Genomic DNA, 17,659 nt, shown 5'->3' on the forward strand with positions numbered 1-17,659 from the left:
ACAAGATATTTCACATATTCACTAAAAAAAAAAAAAAAAAAAAAACCTCTGAGATACTGGTAGATTCCTGTAAGTTATATAAGAATTCAGAGCTGAAAAGAAAGCCTGGTGAGAGACTTGAGTTAACAAATTATGATTGCAGGTGAAGTCATGGGTGATACGAAATTAGTCAAGGCTAGGAATCAAAGACTGAGAACTCTGGGAAACAGAAAATAAATGACGGGGTAGTCAGAAGAAAAGAAAGAACAGAAAGAATATATAAATCTTGCAAAGAACAGAAGGAATATAGAAAAAGAGCCCTAACATGTCAGGAGAGAATTTCAAAGACAATATGGTTGGTCACCAACATCAAAAATAATATAAGGAAAATGTGTTCAATGGACTTGACGACAGAGCAATCTCTGTTGTTTCCAGAGCAACATGGAAAAGAACAATTCCACTGGAGTGGTGAGGCCAGAAGTCAATAAAAGGAATAAAAAGATATCTACTACTTTTCAAGTACAAGTATTGAAAAGAAGGTCAAGCTATCCTGTTTCTCTTTCAAAAACCTTATAATAGACAACCTTTACTTTCAACAACTTTCATCTTCTTTATTTCAACCCATTTTGTAGCTAATAAGACAATCTATATAAGCCTTATTTGGTTTCCCTACAACACTTCCATGAAATCTGTAAATCTGATTAGCAGTCCTTGTCTGTCATCAGGAAGATTATAGGCAAAAATATTTCGGATAGAAGATGACAAAGATTAAAGTTTCAGTAACACCACCACAGATTCCCCCTAACACACAGTTTTTCCCTAATGCTGCCATTCAGGCAGCATGAAAACATTATCAAATGTTTTGCCAAAATTCTATGTCTATGTTTTTCCTATATGGAAAGGCATCTTAAATTACTTTCTCTACAAACGGAGACAAATGAATGAGCCACAGACAATATCTTAAGTGGATTTGGACCTATGACAACTGAACCACTTAAAGAGGAAAACAGACACAAGAACAATGTCACTTGCCCAATGTCACACTTAGTAACTGGTGAACTATTTTCTTTCTATCCTCTGCTACTTTCAGAAGAGAAAAAAAAAAAAAAGTGGAGGGAGAGGGGGAAGAATATCAGATACCTGGTCTGTTAAACTTCCAGTCACTGTAGACCCAGGCCAAACCGCTGACAAAAGTCTACACTTTTCAGGACAGCCCAACGAAGACCAACGTTCCAACAATATACCTACACTTCAAGGTACTCAACTGAGGGTTCAGCGGTACTCTGAAGTACTGGCCTCAACAGCTCCTTTGTGACCTGTCAGCATTCCAGACGGCTCAGCGTTCTACTGGGGGTGGGGGGTGGGGGAGGAAGCCACTTCACCTTACCTTCCACATGCTTCCACTTTTCCTCCCTTCTCCTCTATAACTAAAGCCAGGAAAGGAACATGAGTAGAACCTCATTAACAGCTTTCAAGTTTCTCAATGAAAAACACCCACCCAGTAATTAAATTATAATCTCATACAATGGTGTAGCATTGGCTCTGATTCAAAATGGCTCCTCTGGGGAGGGGAGTGCAAGCACAAATAGGGTACGAAGAGGAATTTACATATTCTCAGGGATAATGCAGGACAGTAGTTATGACTTTAGACTCAGATGGCCTGGGTCAAATCCCTACTCTGCCATTAATTAGCTGAGTGACCTTGAGCAAATTGGTTAATCTTATGGTGCCTCAGTTTTCTTAAGAGGCAAACCTAGAATAACAGTACCAACCACACAAGACCTCTGTGAGGATTAAATGAATAATATGTGTAAAAGTACCTATAGGGTAGTGTCTGACACATACTAAGTATTCAAGAAATGTTATCTATTATCTATCATTATCAGCATTTTCTAATTCAATAAGTGATATCTTTACAGAATATATATTAAACTAAGTCCTAATTTAAAACAATTAAAATATAAAGTAAACTATCTCCAACATAAAAGGCATGCTTATTAATTAGGAAAAGTACTTCAACTATTAAGTGAGTGTCAGCTTTGGCTATTATGCCAATCAATGTTTTACAAGTGATTTCTCAACAAATATACGACCATTGTTTAAGGCATATACTTTCCCCGCTGTGCTGCCAGACAGAACTACACATATGGCAAGTTGCTATGATTTTATAACCGCATAGTCCCATTAAATTTCAGTCAGCTAAAAAAAAAAAAAAATGTTTCACCTGGTCTTATTCCAACATATTGCCACAAAACTATGCTAAGCAAAAGAATGAATGGCAGAAAAAAGAACTGAGAGAGGGAAAGAAAAAAGAAAAATCTAAAAACAAAATCACTGAATCACTCTGCTGTACACCTAAAACACAAAACTAAATCAGTCATATTTCAATTAAATAAATAAAACATAGAAATAAAAATAAGAACGAACATTAAAATCTAGCATTAACACAGACAGGAGCCATGGAAAAACAATTCATAGAAGATCAATATTACCTTGAGAATGCACTAGAATTTGAAAATCCATTCAGATTTTGGTTTAGAAATTACGTTTTTGAGCACTGGCTAAAGCATTTCCTTTATGTCCACAGCACTGCATTTAGATGAAACGGCTCCCATTGGTTAAAACTCACATGAAATTGCTTTTACTGATCAAAACAATATTCAGATATTTATTCCAAAAACATGACAAGTGAATATGATGTAAATGAACTAATTTCTGTTAATTCTACAAAATCAGTAATAAACATGAACTTTATTTTGGAGACCAGAGAGCACATTCCAATGGAGGGGGAGGGGGGGAATCTTACCTACTTACGAAAGAAATTATATAGTATCCGGAATTTGCTTCCAAGTCATGAGAGTGGGGTGTATCAACAAGACTAGCTGGCCCTGTAACTGTCAAAGCGGGGTGAGGCTTCTCTATACTTCTGAACATTTTTAATTTTTTCCATAATAAAAAATTTAAAAAAGAAAAATACTTTTCTATTGCTGACAATGGTACATTTTTTCTCAAAAAAAAAAAAAAACCACTTCAAAACATAATCAGATACAGTAAAAACATGACTTTAAAAAAACCTAACAGCAGCAACAATAAAAAGAGAAAGTCTTAAAGAACCACACTGGGGAGTGGAGGGGAAAAAAAAAGAGCCATCTTATCCTTCACTGTTCCGTGTGTGCTGCGCAGAGCAAGTAACACCGATCACAGATCTATAGAATGCTCTAGACGCCACCCTCAAGTCTTTCATTTAAGTCAGCCGCAACGAGGATGAAAGTGGACTGGCCTCAATTAGGAGAAAAGTTGGAGCCACGTCTGCACTACACACGCTCCCCACAGCAGCCGCTCACTGCAGAGCTGCTCTTGCGGAGACTATCTTCCCCGCACCTTTATTTTTCTGTTTGGGGGTGGGGAGAGAGGGTGGAAGGAAGAAAAATGTTCACGTTCCCTTCTGTGCGTAATTTAAAACAGACAATCTTAGCATTAAGGAAATTAGGACTCCGGCTTTACTGATGTTGATTTTAATGGCTAAGATCCAAAAACAGTTCTGGTTACAAGCCCATGGATAAACTCTTGATTCCTTTGTCAGTGGAGAGACCCAACTCATTACTTGGCACTCTAACCTTTCCCATACACAATTTGGACTCATTTTATTAAGAAAAAAGATGTCTGCCTTTTTCTCCCTAAGAGAAGTGAATTAAAGAACACCTTTTAAGAAAGATGTTCATTTAGCAGCTTTCCTCCCAAAGTCTAAAAGCGATTAAACAGAGAGTACTGGGGAAAAGTAAAAGATTATCATATAAAAATGGGCTCCAAAATGAGGGCTGAATATGCACCATTGTCTAGCATATGACCACCGGGCCACATTTGCTTTTCAAATTCTTGTGAAAGCATTTGGCACCGTTTTCCAATAATCCCATAGGACTTCTACTTCCTTGTTTTTTCAGTAGTATTTCAAAACGTTGACACATTTATTGAACTATTTTTGGAAGACCTAGCTCTGTCTACCTTCAGGGCTCAAGATACAAATATATAAAAGCTACAGACAGCTATAAAACTTGGCAGGCTTCCTAAGTTCTCCAAGAAAACTTCAATTGGCAACTCCATTAACATCAAAAGAACACACACACTAGAGGGAACAACTCTGGACACAGGGAGACCTTGGCTGTGCCTGAAGCTCCATTACTAAATTGCTGAATGCCTTTGAGAATGTTTAACTCCTTCCTAACTCACTTTCCTTACCCAAAACAGAAGTTTATGCCACAGTCAGCATACACAGTTTTATGTTGTTATCTATTAGGAGAAATCTTATTACCTGCCCAAAGTTTATCAACCTTTAGTAATCAGACCGACTTTATAATTCTTGCCAAATCCAAACAGCCACTGTATTATTATTGATGTGACATTTATCCTTATATCGTCACTTTAAAATACCTACTTTAGCCTTATAGTACATAATATCAATGAAATCACAGTTTTGAGTACTTGGGTATTTTTCTGATAAACACTAACGTGTATTTAACAATTAAAAGAAAAAGATTCATCTGTGTACCACCTCAAATCATTTTAACATACCACCACATTTTAGGGAGATACCGCCCTGATTTATTTACCTATAATATCCTCTACATTAATGTATAAAGTATTTAAATTAATAAACTGCTAAAACCCACTCGGCAACTTAACCAACACTAATCACATGTACTCATGAGCCCTGGGATCATCCTAGAGCTTCTCAGACCTTTCAGCCACTACCTTATTCAGAACCTCCATTTTTGTTTCACTTTTCCCAAAAGTCACACACAAAAACCCCTAATGTGTGTGTCTTTCCATTAGAATAAGTCCCACTCTCTATCTATGCTCTAGTAATGAAAATTTTCACCCTTATTTAACAGAACTCCCATGAGTTCAAAGTTTCCTCTAGTAACCAAAGAATATTCAAATAGTCAAAGAATATTCAAATTTATGTATGCCAATCATGTGTCAGTCTAAAGACAGACAAACTAAGATATTCAGTAAATTCCATAATAAGGTTGCCAATTCTGATACATTTACATCAAATTGGTTTCTATTGTGTATTTTTAAATCTAGATTCAAATATATAAGTGTGTGTACTGAATTAATCCTTGAAATACCACAAGAAAAAAATACAGTACATTTTCTGAGCTCTTCCTAAGAAGCACTTTCTTTTTTAATGACATATCAGTCATCCACTCCCACCCACCCTGGAGGTTGACTCAATCGCGTGACTTTTCTGTTTTTCTCTCTATATATAACTGAAGTTCAACTCAGTTACTGGTGTGAAAAAAAAGGACAATTTTATTATGGCTGCAGTTCTTACCAACTGTGAGTGCCACAATAATCTTGGAAATTTATTTTTATCAGTTGAAAACTCTAAAACCAGTGGGTTGAACATGAGTTAATTTCTGCTCACTCCCAAAACCACACTAAATGACAGAAGGAAAATTAAAGAGGAAAAAAAAAAGGTACAAACCCACAAAAAGAAAAAAAAAGGGAGGGGACAGGCCAGCAGATGAGATATATCAATAGAATTTTAGAAGATGGAAAACAGATGTACAAAGTAACTGACTTAGCAGAGCAGAGAAAGTCTAAGCTTGAATTGCTATTCTGGTGGGAACCTACCAAAAACAATGTGATTGTTGGAGAAGCCCTGAGAGCCTTAGGAACTGGAACTTCCAGAAACTTCTGAGGGCTGAGATATGAGAGAGAGTTGAAGACAGGGACCTGTTGGAAATAAGGGCAAGGTATGTTTAAATCACGCATACACTCTCATCAAACCTTGGCAGCCAGAAGACAAGAGGTTCACTCTACAAAACTTAAAGAAGAAAAGCTTTGCATTCAGAGGGCAGAGGTGAGGTTCTATACAGTAAAACAGGGAGGTCCAGTCACTCAGTCAACAAATATTTACCAAGTGCCTACTCTGCACAGGCACTGTTGTAGGTACCAGAAATACTGGACAAAAGAAGATAGAAAGATTTGCCTTCATCCAGCTTACATTATGCTGCTGCTGCTGCTGCTAAGTCACTTCAGTAGTGTCCAACTCTGTGCGACCCCATAGATGGCAGCCCACTAGGCTCCTCTGTCCCTGGGATTCTCCAGGCAAGAATACATTCTAGTGAGAGGAGAGTCAATAAACAAAAAGGAAAATATAAGGGTATCTGATGACAGCAATACACACTGCAGAAGAAAGAAAGAAAACACATGGGATTCAGGACACACTGGGGTAAAGGAGGCGGGAGCTGGGTTGTAGTTTCAAATAAATGATCATGGAAGCCAAACTCTGATGGAGCTAAGGCAGTGAGCTGTGCAGGCATCTGCAGGAAGAACATTTCAGACAGAGAGAAAGCAAGGGGGGACATCAAGATGGGCAGGACTGGAGAAACCATATACACACAAAAAAAGAATTGGACATTATCAGAAAGAATATTTACCAGCCAAGGAGCAGCTTTGAAAATAGGAAAGCAAAAAAGTTCAGTAGAGAGATTAGAAGAAAACACTGAAGTAATTTCCGAAAAGAGGGAACAAAAGGACAAAGAGATGACATCAGAGAGAAAAAAGTAACAAAACTGAAGGCACTGCAGGAAATTCAACATCCAAATTAACAGGAGTTCCAGAAAGAACAGAGAACAAAGAGGCAGTCATTATCATAGTGGAATATTTCTGAAAGACAAGAGTTTCCAAGCTGAAAGGGCCCAGTGAGTGCTCAGCACAATGAGTAAAAGACTCCCAAATCATAGCACATCACCATGAAATTTCCAAACACCAAGTTCAAAGATAAAAATCCTGAAAACTTCTAAAGAAAGCAAACTAGGCACATACACAGAATCAGAAACTAGAATCTAGGCAGTCTTCTCAAGAGAACACTGGAATGCTCTAAAATAGTAATACGATGAAGCAACACCTTCAAAATTCAGAGGGAAAGTAACCACTAACTTAGAATTCTATACCCAGCCACACTATAAATGCATTCAAATTAAGAGTACAAAAAGGCATTTTAAGAGCGGGAAAAGTTGCTTTAAAATAACAAGGTCTCAAGAAATTCACCTTTTCTGCACTTTGTTGGGAAACTACTGGAGGATGTACTCATGTAAAATAAGAGATAAAGAATAAGTCTGGCACCTTGAAGTTAGGAAGAAAGGAAAAGAGAAATTTCAATGATCCTATGGAGGAAAGCATGGCAACCCACTCCAGTATTTTTGCCTGGAAAATCCCAAGGATAGAGGAGCCTGGCGGGCTACAGTCCATTGGGTTGCAAAGAGTTGGACATGACTGAAGTGACAGCACACACACAGGCACAGAAAACAACTGCAAAGCAGTTCTAGAAATCAACCAGCCCGGGAAGGATGTCCTTAGTAAAAAAATGAAAATGGTTTGCAATATAGTTTACAACACAGTTTAGAGTTAAATTAAGGATAGGAACAAAGAAAACTATACAAATGAGGAAGAAGTAGGCAATTAACTTCAGGATGAAGCAAAAAGTTGTAAAAGAAAGTATATGCAGCCAAAGCAGGATACACAGCTTGGCTGCTGACTGTATGTGTTGTAGAAAGAGAGAAAAGTGTGTAACTGTGTTGGGGAGGAGGGAGTCAGTAAAGGAGAATAACTCCATCCAAGGTGGAGAGTCAATAGCTACTACTGTCTAAAATTGAAAAAGCAAGAAAATCATGGTTTTAAACAAAACACAGATAATAAAACCAAAACAACTGAAAGTAGTTGCCTCTAAGGAGCAGAAATCTGTCATGAAGGGACATGAAAAGCAGGTGTCTGCTGCTTTTCTTTATAATCCCGACACTAGTACCTGACTTTCTAAATTATATACTAGCCCCCTGGGGAATGCCATTTGTACTGTGAATGAAGTAGCAAAAAGTGTAAAACTGCTTGAAAAATAAAAACTGACAAGGAAGGAGGCACACATTTTATTCTGGTGTGTTTTATACTCTGGGCCATTTTTCTTACATTGAAACATCAGCCTGCCAACATCACACTAATGTGAAAAACAAGATGAAGGAGGGTTCTTGCCATTCCAGCTTGAGTCAAGAATCATGCAGCTAGAAGTAGGACTCTGCTTCATAACCACACCATAACAAAAGAAACTAGAAGGCGGAAAACCAGTTAGGAAAACAAATTTCCCTTTCGTTAAGTCAGATACTGTAGATGCCAATAAATTTCTGAAATCTTCAAGTTCTACAGAGTAATAAGCATTAATCAATTAAAGCAAGTAACTCTCCCTCCCCTGCAGAAGAAACAGAAGTTTTAGCAGCACACAAGCTGGGTGCCCTTGAGCAAATTATTCTGGTTTTAAGCCTCAATTTTTCATCTGTAAAATGAGCATACCAGCTATTTCAAGGTGTTATAAGAAGGATTGGGGATATTAACATGTATAAAGCACCAACTACAGTAGCTGGCTGTTGTTCTGTCTGTGCTCCAAAGGTTAATTTTCTTCCTTTTTCACCTGTTTATTATCAATGCTTCCAGCCTTATCAGATGACAGACAAGGAAACCTAGAACAAGGCTAAGCCACAAGGATAAAATGCACTTGTCCAGCACAGACAAAGAAGACAACCCAGCTGATGGGACAGCACCTCCAGCCAGGATGAAGGCTGGATGGAAGGCAAGCAAGAAGTGTCAAACAGAAGCCTACATCATGGAGGAATAGTATAAAAACAGGAAGAAAGAAAATAAAGAAATTGAATTAGACCAATTTCATATATCCAACTACGTATTTAAAGAAAATACAAAGGAAAAGGAACAGGTTAATTACACTGCTGCTGCTGCTGCTGCTAAGGCACTTCAGTCAAGTCCGACTCTGTGCGACCCCATGGACAGCAGCCCACCAGGCTCCCCTGTCCCCAGGATTCTCCAGGCAAGAACACTGGAGTGGGTTGCCATTTCCTTCTCCAATGCATGAAAGTGAGGTCCCTCAGTCGTGTCTGACTCTTCACGACCTCATGGACTGCAGCCTACCAGGCTCCTCCGTTCATGGGATTTTCCAGGCAGGAGTACTGGAGTGGGGTGCCATTGCCTTCTCCACTAGAGGGTTGAAATCAGCAAAATTCACACTGTGAGAAACCACATAAAACAACTAATCAAATTTCTTCAACATACAAACTACTGCAGGGAGAAACAGAGAAAGGGGAAACTAGAGCTTATCAGTCTTAGAAGATACACTAACCAAACAACCTAAATGGGAAAAGAATTTGAAAAAGAAGATACATGCATATGTATAACTGAATCACTCTGTTGTACACCAGAGCTAACACACATTGTTAACCAACTACACTCCTACATAAAATGCTAAAAAAGATGTACCAACCAATCATAACATGAGGATCCTAACCTAATCTGGATTCAAACAAGCTTTTTCAAAAACTGATACTTTAGATAATTAGAGCTTTGAATATCAAAAATTGAATATTTGATGAAATTAAATAATTTTCAGTGTGATGATGGTATACCAGTCGTGTCTACCAAAGAGTTATCTTCCTAGATATATACACCAAAATATTGAATGATGAAATGAAAAAAAAAGGTCCTCTAAAGAACCTGAATAACATACAAACAAGGTACAGCTACGGGGTACAGCAGTGTCACACGAGGCTTCAGAGAACCAGGCAATCTGCTTCCGAGAAGGAGTGACGGACTCTGGGAAGAACCTCAAAAGAGTATACTTTCCACATCTGACTGAGGATCCACTGCATGCTAGGCTCCAGAAACCATGACTGACTGTGAGCCAGAGGTCAGCCTTTGCTAAGGGAGAGGTGGGGAATGACCTCTGGCCCTAAAGGTAGAAAAGCCCCACTGCCCGGGACACCTTCTTGAAGGTCACAGAGATGTATCTTCCAAAATTGCGATTTAGTAAAAAGAGATTCATCTCATTTTACAGAATTTACATCTCATTTACTGAAATCCATTTCACTTACACAATGAAAACTCATTGAGTTGTCAAGTTTTCAACTCAATAGCGTAAAGGAGCCAGGTATTTGATGCAAATGAATGAAAAGGTCCAATGGTAATCTGAAGGAAAATGGGAGGGACTTGGGCAAAGTAGGAGAGCATGATCTGTGCTAGATGGGGCAGGAACTCAGCACTCCAAGAGAGGAGTGTGGGCCCAGTTTTGCCAAGGTCCTCCAATTTCCCCAGAGAAACCTAAAATGAAGATATTTCTGTGACTTTCCTAGTGGTCCAGTGGCTAAGACTCCATGCTCCCAATGTAGGGGGCCGAGGTCAGAGTCCTGGTGTGGGAACTACAACCTACGCGCCTCAACTGAGTTGGCATGCCACAACTAAGACCTTGCACAGCCCAATAAATAAATAAATAAATTTCTTTTTTGAAAAAGATATTTCTGTGAAACCTCCTGATTTCTTAATGTTGTCGACTAACTGAAAGTTAAAACACTGTTACGGGGAAAATATGTCTGCAGATCTACTTCATGTACAAAAAGATGTACTGGATGTAAAAAGGTCATATTTTAATGCCATATGTAGAGGTTTAAACACTATCAATAAAAATTTCATGAACAACTGTCTTGCACCAAGCTCACTGCAGTTACAGAGGAAGTTATAATACGATAGCATATACATACAAATTTTACACTCCAAATCAGTTACCTCCAGCAACATAATAAAAAAGACTGCAATCTGTCTGTGATACTGAAATTAGATCCAAACAGTTTTGCCACCTATATGCTTTTTAAACACTGCCAAAAGCAGTGGGTAGTTTGTTAAAAAAAATTCTAGAGATACCGTACTGAAATTGTGAAAAAAGTGGTTTTAACTTGTGATCACCACAGGAAATTACAGTTTCATATCAAAGACTGTACTTCCACATAGATAATTATTCCTGATCACTGCAAAAAAAGAAAAAAAAAAAAAAACTGCTTACACGTATTCACATGAAACCCACTAGATCTCTTCCTAACCTAACAATTTCACAGAGGCCAGGCCCTGTGTGAAGCGTTTTATAAGCACTAGCTCATTTAGTCCTCTTCTAACTTTCTGAGGCAGGTTATGATTATTAATCCCCACAGTGAAGATAAGGAAACTAAGGCCTTGAAAAGTATTTTACCTAATGTTCCACTGGCATAGACGGCAGTCTAACCAACACCAAAGTGTGGACTTGTCACTGATCTCTTCTAATTAATATTTTCACCAAAGAAATTTGTAAGGAAATAACGGCACATTAAGTTCAAGGTAAGAAAATGAGAGGTCAATATTATATCAGAATTTAGTTTAACCTTGACAATGGGCTAAAATGGGACAACTAAAAGAATTCAACTGAAAGGAAATAAGCACAATAGTGGGGGCATGAAAGTGCAATGGGGTAACACACACACAAAAAAAGGAAATCTCTTAAGACTTTGATTCTCTAATCTCAAAAATAAGAACAGAACTACATCAGCAGTTTTTATTTCCCAAAACCCTTTCAAAATCTCCTCCCGAAAATCCCTCTCTCTCTCTGACACACACACACACACACACACACACACACACACACACACACACACACACACACACACACACTTTACTTAACAGTCTCAGGCAGTTCATGAACCCATGGGGCCCACTCACCCTGGGCAACACCTTCCCCACTAAACCCATACTTCTCACCTCAAGGTCAAGAATCTAAACTAAATGATTCTCACCCTCCCTTCTGGTACCTTAGGGAGATGAAGTGAAGGTGAAAAACAAGTAGACTAACTAGACAAAATGGAAAAGATGTAAGAATTATAGCAAAGTGTAAATTATGTATTAATTTAGTAGCTTCAGGATGCTGGGATGTGTACATATATGAATAGACTACAGGAAACTCAAAAATATGATTAAACTTAGCACTTTTTTATCATGGTGGTAGATCCAGCTCCAACTCTCATCAGGAGGTCTAGAATCCTGAATTCAGAGCTTGGAAAAAAATGATTAGTGAGTTGGTAATCAGACTTATGTGCAAAGTTTTTTAAATCACAATTTTCTTGGGAAAAGGCAATTAGAGGGTAACGTAAGTCTTCAAGTATTGAAAATTCTTTCACAGAGTAGACATAAAGGCCACAAAAAGGGCAAAGCAAGAGGAGGCTGGCTTTTTGGTAAAAATATGAACAATTTAGTTTAAATATCAATACCATGAACTCCCCTAACTGACCTAGACAAGGCACTACAGATAACATGTGACAAAATCACTTTGGAACTCTTTCCATGACCTCTGGTTCTTAACCTGGAAAGAACTAAAACCATCCCCGTGACACCCAACTTAGTTACTAAGGTGAAATGTCCGCTGGGCTACTAAAGCAAATCTTGCTTATGATAGTTCTCAGAGCAAATAAAAAGATAATTCTTATTCTTCAAATTGATTTCATATTACTATAAAGATTATTTCTGAGGCAATCTATATACATTTAGACCTTTATGGCTCTATCTAATACACTAGATATCGGGCTTCCAAGGTGCCACTAGTGGTAAAGAACCTACCCATCAATGCAGGAGACATAAGAGATGCAGGTTCAATCCCCGGGAAGATCCTCTAGGGGAAGAAATGGCAACCCACTCCAGTATTCTCGCCTGGAGAATCCCCATGGACTGAGGAGCATGGCAGGCTACAGTCCACAGGGTCACAAAGAGTCGAATACAACTAAAGCTACTTAGCACACATGCACAATACACTGGAGTAAAAAATAATAATACCAAAATGCAGAGCATATATGATATGAAAACATATTTCTATTTTTAAAGTAACTAAGTATATTAAATTAGTCCAAATTCAATCTTTGCGGGGGAAACAAAAAGCAGAAGGGACTTAACCACTGGTAGTCCAGTGGTTAAGAATCTGCCAGCCAATGCAGGGGACATGGGTTCCGGGAAGACTCCACATGCTTCAGAGCAGCTAAGCCCACAGACCACAACTACTGAGCCTAAACTCTAGAGCGTGTGCTCCACAACAGAACCCACTGCGATGCCTGTGCACCACAGCTAGAGAAAGCCCACAGACAGTAACAAAGCCCCAGCACAACCATTTAATAAATAATTATTTTTAAAAAGCAGAAGCAGTATGGATGTAACTCATAAGCCACCTGAGGTCTACCCCATACAAAGGGGAAAGCAACATCACTTTTAAAAAAAAAATGAGAAAATTGAGAAAAATCACTAACATTCTCATTTAAATCAATTTAAATCAATATTTAGGAAAATAAAGCACAGGTTATCTACCCTCCTAGACATGACAAACATGCATCTAAGAAACCCATATAGATTAAGCCAACCACAGAACAAGAGGAAATAATAAGAGTAAAAAAACCAAATCCTCTCTATGAAATATAACCTACATAACATTTCTACATGCAACCGTACCAGATTCTACAATGTCAATTCCAACTTTCAAAAAACCCTCACTAAATGCACTTCCAATATATTACATAAAGTTTCAATAAATTAATTCATCAAATTATTAAGTACCAACAATGTTATAGGCACTTCACATAACTCTACAAATGGACTCCCTTTCTCATATAAAATATACATACTTTATGGAAAAAAAATTTTTTAAACATTAACCATTACCATTTATTTTTAGTTGATATTAGAAATTATTTCCTTCCTTTTTGGCTTACCTGTAACATCTAAGAAACAACAGTATTTACACTTGGAAGCCATTCCCCTATACTTAAGGATACCAGGCACTGACTCCATTTTAGATTTTAATCTGGGGCACTGCTCTGTCAGAGGAATGATAGAAATCTTATGAGTATCAGGTTGCTGGTTTATGCCAAAACATGGCATTCCCAAAGGGCACTCTGTCTGGAATCTATGGGGGAATCATATACAAATCTTCTATGTACTGAGGCCTTCCAAAGAGGCTGGAAATGTTTGTGTGTTGAGGGGAAAGGGCTGAGAGTGGATCTGCTGACTCCTAAAGGTCCGGCCCTGAGATTCCAAGATTCTATAAACGGGCAGTAAATTAGAATTTGGCTAGTATTTGCTGAGTACTGAAGCCAGCATAAACATTTACTTGAGGCTTTTAAATGTGTAAGGGTAGCCGGTGGTTAGGTACAGTAATTCTGAATCTGAAAAAAACAAACAAGGCCACTGGATGTGTTTCTAAATAAAGGTGGGGGTGGCGGGGAGGTCAGCATATTTCCTTTGTTTTCTCCGAGTAAACAATATAGACGTTCAGAAATGCAAAACTGGATCCTCAGCAATATTGATCCCTATAAACTATATTAATACCTTATACAGATACTAGCAATTCATACTTCTTCAGAAAGTCCACACATATGTCAGTTCAAAAAACAAAAGAAAAAGGCCTATGCTTTCCTGTGGAAACAGAAACAAAACCAAATCTTCAACAATATTTAGCATTCGGCTATATAAAACATAAACCCCACATTCCTAAATAAAATGACAAAGACAGAACCTTTGTAGTTCTCTAGTCAGTTATATGAGAGTGGTGATTCAGGGCAAAACCCGAACTTAAACATAACTATACAATATTACTAAATCACAGAGTAATTTTACCAATAAATATTCCAGTTAAGGACTGCTTTGTCATCTTTGCAAGTATTTTTAGTTGAAAGCAAGTGGTTGGGAAGTCCACGTGGACATGGTTCTGATTTTTAAAAAAATCTATTTTTAAGATCTGGTGACTGGATAGGTTTTCTAAACTCAGTTCTTTCGAACGGGTAATTTGGAAAGGGTAAACCACAAGAACGTTACTTAAGAAGCAAAGGACCTAACAAGCTTACCAACTCAGATCCACACAAAACTAACTTAGAAACCTCCAAATCTAATGATGGGCCCAGTCATTAAAGCCTGTATGTACACAAAACTGAACTGAAAGGTACCTCTCCAAATACAGCAAGGGCTATCTGAATTCTCTCATTTTATATTTCTATAGTTGTTTGTGGGTGGACTTCTCTTTGCATTTGTCTCCTAAATCTGCTCCTTTTCACTTGGAATTAATTTTCAGATTTTAATATACATACCCAGTTTTATATATATATATATACACCCAGTTTAATATACATACCCAGTTGAGAATACTATATAGCAGTTAAAATTTTTTTATTGAAGTTAGTAATAATTTTACTGAAATTCATTAAATGATTTTTTTAATCACTTTTAATTGTTTTAGGCAATCCCCATCCAATTTAGATATCAAGAATCTGAAGTTGAGGGCTCCACTCAAACACTTATTTTCTCTGGAAGGTCTAACTTTGACTAGAAATAAAAGATTAAAGCACTGTTATGACTAGGTCTTTCTTAAAGAGGGGTGTTTTAAAAGGGAAGAAACTGTCCCCTCCTGTTACTCTAAATGAGCAGCCTCTTGTTCTCAGCAGTCCTTCTGCACACAAGACCACTACTGACTTCAGTGGGAATTCTGCCCAAGAAGTGAGGAAGACAGGGTAGGATTAAATTAGCCCTAAATCCACCCCATTGTTCCAAGTCATTACCACTTGTACAGTTCTCCAATAACCTCTATAAAGTAGACATCTGAGATTTGACAGTGATTTCTTCAATTGAATTTTAGGACTGACCCTTGGAGCTCTGACAGGTGACACAACCTAGCTCTTTAAAAGCTGTGTCAGCCTGATGGATGTACTCAGCTGGCCCTTATCACAATCCAAGATTGTGATTTCTCACAGCAGAGTCCCGCAAACGGAAACTGAATAGGATTAAGTACTATTCGTTTCCGAGTAAAACCTGTTCACAGACAGAATTTTAAATCCCAGTTCCTGCGGCCAAGGAACTGACTCAGTTTCCCTCAAGTGCTAAACCCAAGAGGAAATGTGATAGGACGCGAGTTAAAACTCAAATTCTCCATACAGTATTATAAATCGAGAATACAGAAATAGCTGATTCCGGTGAAAGAAGGAAAAAACAAGGGAAAAATAAAAAGAGAACTGAAAAAAAATGCAAGAATAAAGGATAAACTGTTAAGATTCATTTTTTAAAAAAAAGCTTAAATATAACAGTAACAAGAACAAGAAGCCTGGCATACACGTGCCATTTCAGATTCGAGAAGTTCAAAAAAACTGAGGAAAGGATGTGATTCAGAAAAGAGAACCTATATTCACAGATCCTCTAGGTTCTTCCTTCCCTCTCACCCCACTAGAGCTCTTAAAAACGGCCAGCTGCGCTGTTCATGGGGAATGCAATTTAAGGCGTCCTAAGTCAGAAGGAAGGATCCACACAGACCCCCTCCCCAAAATAATAGACTAGGCAAGGGCTCTTCTAACCTCGCCAAAACACCCTGACCTCAAGGGAGATGACAGATCTCAGAAATTACGACCGACGTCTTCCCGAGCTGCCCGGAGCAGGGACTCCTGCTGGGGATTTTAGACTCTGATTCCAATCCTGCTCGCTCCGGGTCCTTACCCCAGCAGCGCAACTAAAAATGCTCCCAACTCTGCCGTCAAACAGAGGAGAAAAATAAGCCATCGCTGGTGAGATGACCTGGGTGCCGGGACTACAAGGATCAGAGAGCAAAACGTGCGTTTCTCTCCACTTTGGTCGGGAGGTCCGCGTCTGGAGGGACCGAGCGAGTGACGCCGCCCGAACCCAGCTACCCTGAGCGCCCAGGCGCGCGGCCCGCCCCGGGACGCGTGGCGTCCTCGGCTCGCGTTTCCTCTTCCAAAACCATCCTGCTGAAGGGCAACGCTGCCGCCGCCGCGTGCCCCCGGCCCGGAAGGAGGGGGCCGCTCCGCATCGGAACAGACTCGCGCGCCGCGGCCCGCGCCCAGGATGGAGCCGGATCCCTCTTGCAGCCGCGCCGCGGGGCCCGGGACGCGTGACCCTGAGCCCACGGCACCCCCGCGGGGCCGGCGCAGTCCTCACCGTGCCCCCACCTCTCTCGGCGCCGACCAGACGCGGCCCCCGCTCTCACGAAGGGAGAAGCAGGGGGACCGCAGTGGAGCGGGGAAGCGGAGATCCGGCCTGTAGTAACAGGACCGGTCTCCGGGTCGGGAATGGGGAGGAGGGCAGACAGGGAGCCGCAGAAAACCCCAGCACCGGCAGCCCTCCCCCTCCCGGTGGGACCGTCCCGCCACCGCTTCCTGCCCGGGATCAGCTTCCCAGCTGCAGCCACAGGAAAAATCCGAGCCGCCCCTGCAGATCCGCAGAGACCAGACGCTCGGCCCCGGGATTCCCCCGTCCCGGGCCAGCCATTCCGCGGCTCCGCACGCCTCCTTACCCGGACGCCGCACTCAGGAGCTCGCTAGCCGCCGGGACCAGTCCCGCTTCAGCCCCAGTCGCCGGCCCGCCGCGCCCGCCTCCTCCCTCCGCTAGGTTTCAAATTGAAATTCCCTGGCTGGGGCCGTCAGAGGACTAGCGCCCCAGCCCCGCCCCCTCGCGGCGGAAGCTCCTCCCGCATCCCCGCCGGACGCGCCCCTGGTGCGGAAACCCCCGCGGGCCACGACACGCCCCCTACGCCCAGGCCACGCCCCCGCCCCCGCTAGTCCGACCGACTCTTTCAGCGGGATTAGCGGCTCGCAGTCGCCGGGTACCCAGCGCGGAAAGGACGCGACTCGCCCTGGGAGCTACCGTAGATAATGACTGCTGATGCCTGTGTTCAAGCCGCTCTTAACCCGCGCATCCAGAAATTAAATGCCCTTTTATCAACTTCCAAAGTTATTTCTTAAAAGTGAATCCACTGACTAAACCTTTCTTGAGCACCTCTTCGGTG

General features: G+C 40.3%; 1 protein-coding gene across 9 annotated transcripts in view; it reads right to left on the reverse strand.

Annotated features, from left to right (window-relative positions):
- Positions 1 to 17,292, reverse strand: part of EPB41L2 (erythrocyte membrane protein band 4.1 like 2) — a 212,386-nt gene extending 195,094 nt beyond the window's left edge. For 4 of the 9 annotated variants that reach the window (XM_018053210.1, XM_018053213.1, XM_018053212.1 and 1 more), the window contains exon 1: positions 17,168 to 17,292. The gene's annotated coding sequence lies outside the window, so the exon portion shown is untranslated. Of the gene's footprint in view, positions 1 to 16,812; positions 17,125 to 17,167 lie in introns of those variants that run through there. The other 5 variants (XM_018053217.1, XM_018053215.1, XM_018053214.1 and 2 more) reach the window with 3 other exon arrangements.

This window comes from Capra hircus, chromosome 9 (assembly GCF_001704415.2).
Source record: "Capra hircus breed San Clemente chromosome 9, ASM170441v1, whole genome shotgun sequence".
NCBI lineage: Eukaryota > Metazoa > Chordata > Mammalia > Artiodactyla > Bovidae > Capra > Capra hircus.